The 10,373-nt window shown below is 37.4% G+C and overlaps 1 pseudogene; it reads left to right on the forward strand.

Annotated features, from left to right (window-relative positions):
- Window positions 1-8,044: 8,044 nt before the first annotated feature.
- On the forward strand, window positions 8,045-8,887 carry LOC121313993 (annotated as a pseudogene).
- Window positions 8,888-10,373: the final 1,486 nt, after the last annotated feature.

Genomic DNA, 10,373 nt, shown 5'->3' on the forward strand with positions numbered 1-10,373 from the left:
ATTCAGTGACGGCACACACAAGTAACACGTAGCACAATTTGATAATTAGGTCAATTGACAGTTAGGCTACGTTAACAGTAAACTTTTCATGTAATATACTTGACCATGTAAGCCAAACACCAAAAGAACGCAACAACTTCACAAAGTAACCTGCAGAAGTGTCATTAAAGGTTTACCATTTCAAAATATCCAGTTGTTCAGATAGCTAATAATTTCATTACTTACATTTTCCAGGCAGCCGTCAATATGAGGTGGAAATCACAAGGTTCTAAATTTCATGGGATAATACGCTTAAAATAAATGAAACAATAACATTACTTTAAGCCTAGGGAGCCAGTATTTCTAAACACAGTTGGCACACCTGCATACTAAAACCGATTGCACTGATACTACAGGAATGCATTTGTGGTCAGATGTTTTATGATGTCTACAACAACAACAAAAACAAGAAATGGGGTAAAGGTAAAAAATACAATCTGTAATAACAGCAAGAAATAGGGTTTTATGTGTTTGCAGGAGTATTGCTGTGCAAGAGTGTAAAAAAAAAAAAAAAACAGCTGAGAATTCTAAAATGTTTAATTCTACAAAAAACGAAGGGAGGTGGGCGAGTGGTGGAGGGCAATAAAGCTACTATGAAAATGTATTGGGAGGTGTCTTAAAGAAGCAACAGCTAACAAAATACTCTCCTAAATCTTACTTGTGCTCTTCCATTCACTATATAGGACTCAAATGTGCAGTTCTAAAAGAAACATATTTTCATTTTAAACCATGGCATCTAAGTCTGACCTTCTTAGGTCATTTGACCTCAGCAGTCTTCAGGGTCAAAGCATCTTACTGGCTGCAAAACCTGTCAGTAATTAGGAACTGCAGCAGGTTGGTTAATTACACTAAAGAAAGGGTGTGGACAATTTCACTCACCACTTTGTATGGCTATGAAAATGCATGACTACTGAAAGCAAGGTCTGCAGACCATGATTTCCTTAACCTAGTGTAGCACCAGATAACAGGTTTTGAAATGAAAATTCATGTTTGCTAAAACATAGATTCCCTTCAAAACTACACATTTGAGACCTATATAGTGAATGCTTGTACATGGAGTGAAAAAATGAATTATTGTCAGCTACAATCACTTTCATTCTAACAATACAAACATATTGTTTCCAATCCCATTGCTCCCGTCAAGGACGTGGATGGTGTGCTATATATTGTTCACTACTAGATATTGTAGCCTTTTAAAGTTCTTGGGACAAAGGTGAGACTGAGGCAGTGATGGTTGAAGGCTCAAGACGTTTATTTTTAACAATAAGCTGGAAGTTTTTGAGTTTAAAAAAAAAAGGAATGGGATCTGGCACCTCTGTTAAATTACTCTGTAGACCTAACAACAAATGTACCAGTTATGCTAAACTGACTTAACAACCAAATGCAAACGTATTGAAAGAAAATGTATGTATTGAAATTAGTTTTGCTTGTCTGATTACATTGTTGCTGCATATTGATTAAATTCAAGTGTAAGGGCCTTACCCTAGAGTATCACATGAACTGCAGTTCTACTGGGATGTGATTTGCATGTGGTTTATATGTGATTTGCATGTGACTTGCCACATATAATTGGCCATTGCTAAAATGGGGGGGGGGGGGGGGGGGAGGGGTATCAGGAAAATTCTACATTGTTATCTAATTGCATAATACATTGGTATGAGTAATACTGTGTTGAGCTTATTAGTCAGTTAAAAAAACAACAAAATGTGTGTAATAATGGGATGTCCCATTCCCTTACCTTCACAAACGCAGTTCGGCTTCAATCTTACATTTTAACTGAAAACCGACTGGATGTCAAAATACAGCTGAAAGAGTTGATTAAAAAAAAACGAGCCGATCATAAATGACTTGCATCCCTAGAGAATACTTTGCTGAAAAAAACTTTTCCGACAAGAACCAATCTGCAAACGGAGCGAATGAATCCTAGTCAATAATCATCCTCCCGACCTGTGAGGGCACGGTATAACAGGAACAGTGTGCCTCATACTGGATGGTTCGTTCCAGGGTCAGTCGGAAGGCGTCCATCCAGGAAGGGGGCGGAGTCACAATACCAGAAGACATCGCCTTAAGGCGGCGATGTGTCAGTCATGGATTGAAGGATATGTGATTGAGCTAGCTATCGGAGGGGGCATGACTAAAGGTATTTCAGGGGATGTGACGATGCAATCTGTTCCTTTGTTATGGTTGTTATGAAAGGGCCAGGAAGGAGACCAATTGTAAAATAACTGTAAGTGGTTTGTGTTTTGTTAGTTTGTTGTCTGTTATGTTAGATGGCTAACACTAACCCGGGAGCCTTCGCAAAAGGACCAGCACCAAACTCAGACTATACTGCACCACCGTTCCACTATTGTTGTCATTCAACTCACCTGTACTAGTAGCACTCACTGTCGGGAGAAGTGATTGGGTCTGTGTTGTGTGTCTTTGTTACTGTATTCTTATTTTGGGACTGAACCCTGTAGGTTATTTACTGGTGATACACATCATTGTGTAGAGCCAGTATTATTATTTCCAGTCACCAGACCAGGCTTACAAAATAAAGACTTGTTTGGACTGTGAACTCTGTCGTTGTTGGAGCACTGCATCACCACTACAAATTGACAACCCCTGACAAAAGAGTTGGATCCACATTATGACACAACTTAGTAGTCATTCTGATTCTTTTACACTACAACGGGTGCATTTCATTTGGTTTTTCCAATAGTCCAAGGCACATCAGGCCTCACTGAAGAGTTCCGAGTTGTCGGATGAAGAGTTCCTCAAATGGATGACTGCAGTAGGCCAAACTCCCCCTGAAGTCTAAAGAACACAGAAATAGTGAAGTATTTGACTGATATGCAGGTTGCAGAGAAATACAGGTAAGACTGGGGATCATGATTAACATTGAGGCCTACAGAAGCTGCTGTGGTGTTTCCCCCTTTGTTGTATTTCACTTCCTATATGATAAGTTTAAGCAAGAATTTATAAGGAATGCAACCCCTGGCAATAGCCTTTTGGCTTAAGTGGGTTTGAGGTCAAAGTGAACACAGTGCCAATTCATGCAAAAATGATTGTTTATCGGGGTTCTTCTGAACGTCATTTAAAACATACTCTAGAGCATGACTATTGTATATATACTGTACATGTGAATAAAAGATGTTTCCTTTTTTCCTCAATAAAGTATTATATATTTTCATGCAAATGGGGTACACCATTTATAGTTGTTTATAGGGACAGCTTGAGTCTCTGAGGGTAAGTTACTGGTAGCTGTGTCTTGCTTAGTACAAAAGTACTGTTCTTGAATGTCAAGATTAAATATACAAGACAAGCAAATAATCTTTCAGTCATCTGTAAGTGTATCAAATATTTTGAAGCTCTTTTACACCGAAAGGTTTATGAAAATACGCTCAAAGTTTATAATAGAAACACGGTATGTATTTGTTTCAAAGCTATCCATCGCCAGAAAGCAACGTTCTTACCTGCCCTGTTAGATGTTTTGATGGAAAAGAGGCTATACCACATGACCTAGAAGGTAACTCTCAAATGTCAGATAAAAGTATGTTTGTAGGCCCCCCCAGTGCACCTTGTAAAGGCACTTGCTAGGTACAACATGCTGGAATTGGTTTGCCTCGACGCACTACAGCAGCCGCTACTGGTCATGTGCCAGACAAGTCTTCACTGGTCGGGAGATGGGGTGATATTAATACTCTAAATTAAAAAATAAAACGCTAAAAATGTATGTGGTTTGAGCTTGCTTTTAGGTTGGCTGGAGATCCTATGAACCTGCACTGAACAACCTTCCTAATTCTATTGAAATGATATGACTATATGACCTTTCACAAGTTATATATATATATATATATATATATATATATATATATATATATATTCTACATATAGTATATTATATATATATAATATATACATCTCACTAGGTCTTCTTAATGTGGTTTTTTATTTTTTTACCAGTGGATTCTTGGCTCTTGAAATTGCACAGGAAATTACATTGCATTGAATAAGTAAACATAAATCACTAAAGCAAAGTGGATCCAAGCACAAGTGCTCAGTATTTTTAAAGATTAATGTAATGCTTAACAGTCTTATCATGGTTTGAAGAAATCCCAGTGACTTTTACCCCATTTCCACTAGCCACACTTAGGTGCACCTCAGCTGGTCTGTCTGAGTCCAGGGCGTTTCCACTTACGTGGAGGTGCACCTCAGTGTGTCCCAAACAGGTTTGTACGGTGTTGATATTAGGACATCTTTGTACATCAGGCAAAAAGGAGTCATTATGTGCTCCCTCCTCTTTAACTACCTCTTCCCTCCTCTGAAACTCCTCCCTCCCTCCTCTGAAACTCCCTCCTCCCTCCTCTGGATCTCCCTCCTCTCTCCTCTGAATCTCCCTCTTCCCTCCCTTGAATCTCTCTCCTCCCTCCTCAGAATCTCCCACCTCCCTCCTCAGAATCTCCCTCATCCCTTCTCTGAATCCCCCTCCTCTGAATCTCCCTCTTCCCTACTCTATATCTCCCTATTCCCTCCTATGAATCTTAGCCCAACCAGTAACAAAACAGATCTCATTAATCAGTAGCTAGATTTTGAAAACCTCAATACTTGTGTCAATGCGTGCTCCTAACAGATTAAAATATAATTGGATTAATTTACCCAATAGTTGAGTCTGAAAATGTATGACCTATGGACAGTTGTACATAACATATATCAATTAGAGATATACACTATGATGTACCTGTGTTGGCCCTGCTGGCACAAGGTGAATAAACTAAAATGCACCAATGGAAATCACAAAAGAAAAATGGCAAATGTGACAATATTAAATAAAGTTTTATTTGTGTTTAGTACATTTCTGAAAGGTTCTAAAATTAACAATGTGTTTGAAACAAACGCCATTGTTGAACCATGATTAGAAAAAATATCCCTAGTCGTTACTTAGAGAAATACAGGGTAGCCTACACTTGCAAATTAAACAAGTGCTCTACATACTACTTCAGTGATTGAACTTTTCTTTGCAGCCCGTACTTGTCAATGACCTCCTTTGCTTCAGCAATATAGGCTGCCATGGCGTCATCCTTTGACATTCCTGTAAGACACAAAATACACACTGCAAAACATCGGTAAAAAAAAAAATAATACAGTAACAATGATTTTTGTCAAAATATGTATTTAACATTTTAAATATATGGAATCTTGTGACCATTTTCTCTAATTATGATCATAAACTGTTTCAGTATAAAAAAACCTATGCAATGTTAACTACAGTAAATAAATAGTCTATTCATCACTTGGATCTATAGTAGATTTCCCGGAAGAAAACATTAACACCAGTTTATATGTTTGCTATAAATGTTGTAAACATTGTGGGTGGAGATCATTTGGAGGTAAAAGGCTGTTGTTACTATGGTGATTTTACTAGTACTGCTGCTTATGTTATGTCTTTGTTCCATCCATTAACTATTGAACTTGAACCTCTAACCAAGTAATGCATTATTTCATTATACCTGTTAAATATGGAGTCTTATATTCTTACATTGCCCTCTTGTCAGCAGCACCCTATTGCCTAGAGTAAGTTAGATTGCTTTTTCTTCATTTTAAAGGAGTTTCAGGTGTTAGAACATGAAATGTTGTTTGCTGTGTATCTTCTTTTTCTAAAGGTGATATCAGGATAAGATTACTAACAAGAATGATCTGATCTTCCACTATGGGAGGGCTGTCTGGACTTTGAATTGTGAGCCAGCAGCTGCAGACACAGAAAATGTGTAACCATTTATAAATAACCTTGTGGAAGATTTAAACTCACATACGCACACATCTGTACAAAATGGTTGTGTACCATGCAAACCAGGTCTCCTGAAATCAAGTTCCAAGCCACAAAGTAGCTTTTTGTTCCCTGAGCTTAAATGATAAAGATTTGAAGCAAATGGAATAATGTAACCAGAACAATATTAGAGCAGAAAGAATGAAATAAAGACTTCAGCCTATCTGGAATACAGGCAAATATGCTGCATGCTGTCAATAAAGTACATTATTAGTAATAACTTTATTTTTATACAGTGCTTTTCATAGTGGCCCACCATCACAAAGCGCTTTACAGACACAGGCTGTGAGCTGTGCATCACTTCCGATAGGACATTGACATAACATCTCATCCACAGGATGGAGCACAGGGAGGTTAAGTGACTTGCGCAGTCAGTGGCTGAGGTGGGATTTGAACCAATGACCTGGTTACTTTAACCACTGGACCACGCTGCTGCCTTATTAAACTGACTTGTCGTATTGAGTTAATTATTCTGAGTAACCCATCACCAAGATTCACACCAGTGAGCCACCTAACATGAGCAATTTACCTTTTCTTTCGTCCCTAGCATCCCATTTTCCTTTACCCTTCATGTCTAACATTCCAGGACGGTCTGTTAAAAGAATGAAAATTAGGGAGTCATAAATAAAGACTTTTTAAACAAAGCAGAGACATCCCTTCAAAGATAATAAAGTCATCCACCTATATTAATGTCTCCAACAGTAGCTTGTTTGTAGAGCCCATACAGCTCCAGCAGTTTCCCATCCTCTGGCCTGGACTTCACCTTCTTCACATCTTCTGCCACTTTCTCAAATTCAGCCTGAAAAATAAACAGCAAACATATACAAATTATACAGGTCACCCTACCGAAATAATTCATTCACCACGCATTGAAAAACTGACACACTTTACTGACAGTTCAAATTAATGTTTGCCTTTTGTACAAGAAACGGTGAACAATACATATTTGCAGTTTAGCCACCAAAAAAAACCCCACCTATGTAAAATATATATTTTTAGCATATCAGCAATATCTGAAATTGCCCAATACTGGTACAGTGGTACAATTTGTCAAATTACCTCCCACACACCACGAAATCTGATAATGAAATTGGTTATCTATAAAAGTAATAATAAAATGACAAGCTATACAAATATGTTATCTATAAAAGAGACCAAATTACCCACCCTAAATTACTGTGTGTGTGTGTGTGTGTGTGTGTGTGTATATATATATATATATATATATATATATATACACACAGTAATTTAGGGTGGGTAATTTGGTCTCTTTTATAGATAACATATTTGTATAGATTGTCATTTTATTATTACTTGGCTGGGTTTTGTTAAATGCTTTAGATAACAAAAAAAAAAAAAAAACTTCTCACTTAATAAAAAAAATAATAATAATGACCACGTCTTTCACTGTTGACTGTGGTAGTTGTACACTTATTCACTATTCCTAATCCATGATTGCACTACAATCTTTAATCTATTTTTGACTAACCACAAATTAATCGTTTAAATAAAAACACACATATTACTCTAGTCTAGATGCAAGAAGGTGTTTGGCACTTATTCAGCGTGTATAATGAGATCAGATCACTTATTCCAGCGACCGTGATAAGTCGCTCCACTCAGTAGGTAACAAGTCGCGGTCATCCACCAATCGTAGGTTGGGTTAGTCATAAGTGGTGGGTAAACGTGCCATCGATATATATATATATATATATATATATATATATATATATATATATATATATATATATATATATGTGTGTGTGTGTGTGTGTGTGTGTGTGTATATATATATATATATATATATATATATATATATATATATATAACTTAGCCTTTTTTGGCATCAGTCACTGTACAATTGATCTGGGCTGTTTTCATTCAAGGTAAATGTTTTGGTCAATCGATAAACTGACTGGGGTTATTGGTTTACAATTATTTTTATGCAAAGCTCTCTTTAAACAAAATAAAAAATCTCAAACAACTTCAGTGTACAGGACTTGCACCAGGTAATCGTCAAACGTTTGAATGGCATTGACGATTTGGGTACTTTGTGTAACACAAAACATGAATAATACAGTTTTTACTATTAGGAATTATGTAGCATGCAGAACAAACTGACTGTCTTCAGTTAACTTGTTTTCCTTCTGTTTTCTGCAGACTGTTTTAAAAGGTAGGTGCACACACACACAGTGATGGATGTCTACACTTGTACGAAAAGTAAAGCAGGTACCCACCAAAACATCTTTCAACAGTCCATACAGTATTGCATGGTGTCCTTTGGAAAGTGTGGACATGCATTTTATCCTGCAGCTATTGCAAGATACATTTAAACAAACTGGCCAGCAAAAGAGGGAACCTCCAAAAAGAAAAAGAAAATGCCAAGCTATTAAAAAATCACAAAGTAGTGACCAAATGGAGCTTGAGGAAACTTCCCCATGAGGATAAGAATGAGATGCCTGAAAGCATGCCTCCAGTGACAGAACCAGGATGGACTGACATGTCTGTCACAAAACAGCTGGCTATAGGAATCGACAAAGTAACTCAGGCTTTGGAAAGGAATGAACTTTGTCTCGTGTTAGTTTGCAAATCTGTGAAGCCTGTTCATATGACCAATCACTTAATTCAACTAAGTGTATGTCGTGCAGTCCCTGCTTGCCACGGCTCAGTGAGAATATAGCTGCTGTGCTGGGTCTTAAGTGTGCCCTGTCACTGGGCTTCAAAAGAAACTTGGAAAGCTTTACTGATGAAGTCAAAGCCATAATACCAAAAGTCCCATCACTGCATGTTTCTTGGATTCAACAAGACTCTAAAATTGCCACAAAAGATACAGGTCTTTCCAGAGAAACTGTCACACTAGAAGGTGAGCAGAAGGAACGGGATGCTGAGCCACGCAAGAAGCGGAATCTTGGTTAGGATTCACTAGAAGAGAAGAAGCTGAAAAGTAAAGAACTGATAACTTTTAAACCCCTTAAAATAAAAAAGGTGATTCCCAACCCCCAAAAGATATGCAAGCCAAAATATAAAAAGCAAAAGACATAGCAGGCCTATTTCATATTAACAAGCTGAGGGTTCTGAGTTTGTAACTAAAAGTAGTAATTGGAACGCATACAAAGTGTGAGCAGAGCTGGTCACAAATAAGCCTAAAATCACCAATGCTAAAGTTGGTAAAAGATTTACCACTATGCAAAATTTGTATTATTTTTGTGCAGGAAAAAAAAAAAATAAAAAAAAATAATTGAGTGCTGATGTTATAGAACCAGCAAAACAGTACTGCAGTGCCTAATTTAACTTACTGTGCTATTCATTTGAATATTTGTAACATGCATGTTTGTTTTCATTTTAGGGAAAACACAGAATGGTGGTAAGTGTTTTGTGAATGCTGACCCTTGTATTTTAGTTCTAACTGGAGCTGGAATAACCTTCATACATGAATATATGTTGTGGAAAGAGTATTTTAAACTGAGCTGAAAACTCATTATGTGCCACTGTATACAAATGCTGCAGTATGTTGTCATTGTTTATTCTTCCACCTTCCCTGCTTCATTGCTTGCAGGTGATTTTCTTTTTACTGCATTTTGTGTTGCTCTGTCTAAACTGGGATTGTGACCTTGCAGTTGACTAAATATGAGATTTCCTTTCAAGTCTTCAGAAAAATCAAACAAGCATTTCAATTACAGGTCTGTGACGAAGTGCAGGCCCATGTGTATTTTCTGTTATGTGTTGCGTGTTGTATGTTAATGTTGGTGTATAGTCATTGGTACACGGGATATAAACGGGTCTGTGTAACACGAGTGTTTAAAATGTATATGTGTATTTAGGCACGAGGATTGCACAGCACTTCAGGTGCAAGTAAAATGTAATATGTGAGCACGTGGAATTGCACTTTATTAATTCACGTGCAGTTGTACCGCGACTCCAGTTAAATGATTGACTAGCAGTCGAGTCTCAGTACAGCTGCATAAAAGCTGCATGTTTTCACTCAGCCGACGTTGTGTGTTTGGTGAGTGGAGAACGGGATTTGGAGACGGAGGTAAAGATAATAATAATAATAATAATAATAATAATAATAATAATAATAATAATAATCGCTAAATCGTGTTTTGTCTGTATAGTCCGTTTTGTTTGTCTTTTTGACGAGTGCCGTGTCCTGTATTTCTGTATGTTACAACCGTTTATTTTCTGGCTGTTCTGTTCACTCATTAAATGCTGATCGAAGCTATTCGCTCAGCTCCACCGAACTCCACCTCTCTTTGTTTTCCTGTTTCTGGTCGGACGTCCCCCACTCTGGCCGTCTTTGTGACAAGTTCCTAAAACCAAACTGGAAGGAGCCCCGAAATATACAAAACCAATTTCATACAGAGTTTCTGTTAATGTACAGCTGCCACTGTGATCTGTATCTAGATTTTGCAGACACAAAGAAAACTGTCCTTCATTTTTAATAAACATTGTCACGTTGAACAATGAGGGAAAAGTATGCAGTGTTTCAATGTGTTTGTGATGGCTAAATGACTTGTTTGACTGTAGG

The sequence above is a fragment of the Polyodon spathula genome, chromosome 4 (genome assembly GCF_017654505.1).
Source record: "Polyodon spathula isolate WHYD16114869_AA chromosome 4, ASM1765450v1, whole genome shotgun sequence".
Lineage (NCBI taxonomy): Eukaryota > Metazoa > Chordata > Actinopteri > Acipenseriformes > Polyodontidae > Polyodon > Polyodon spathula.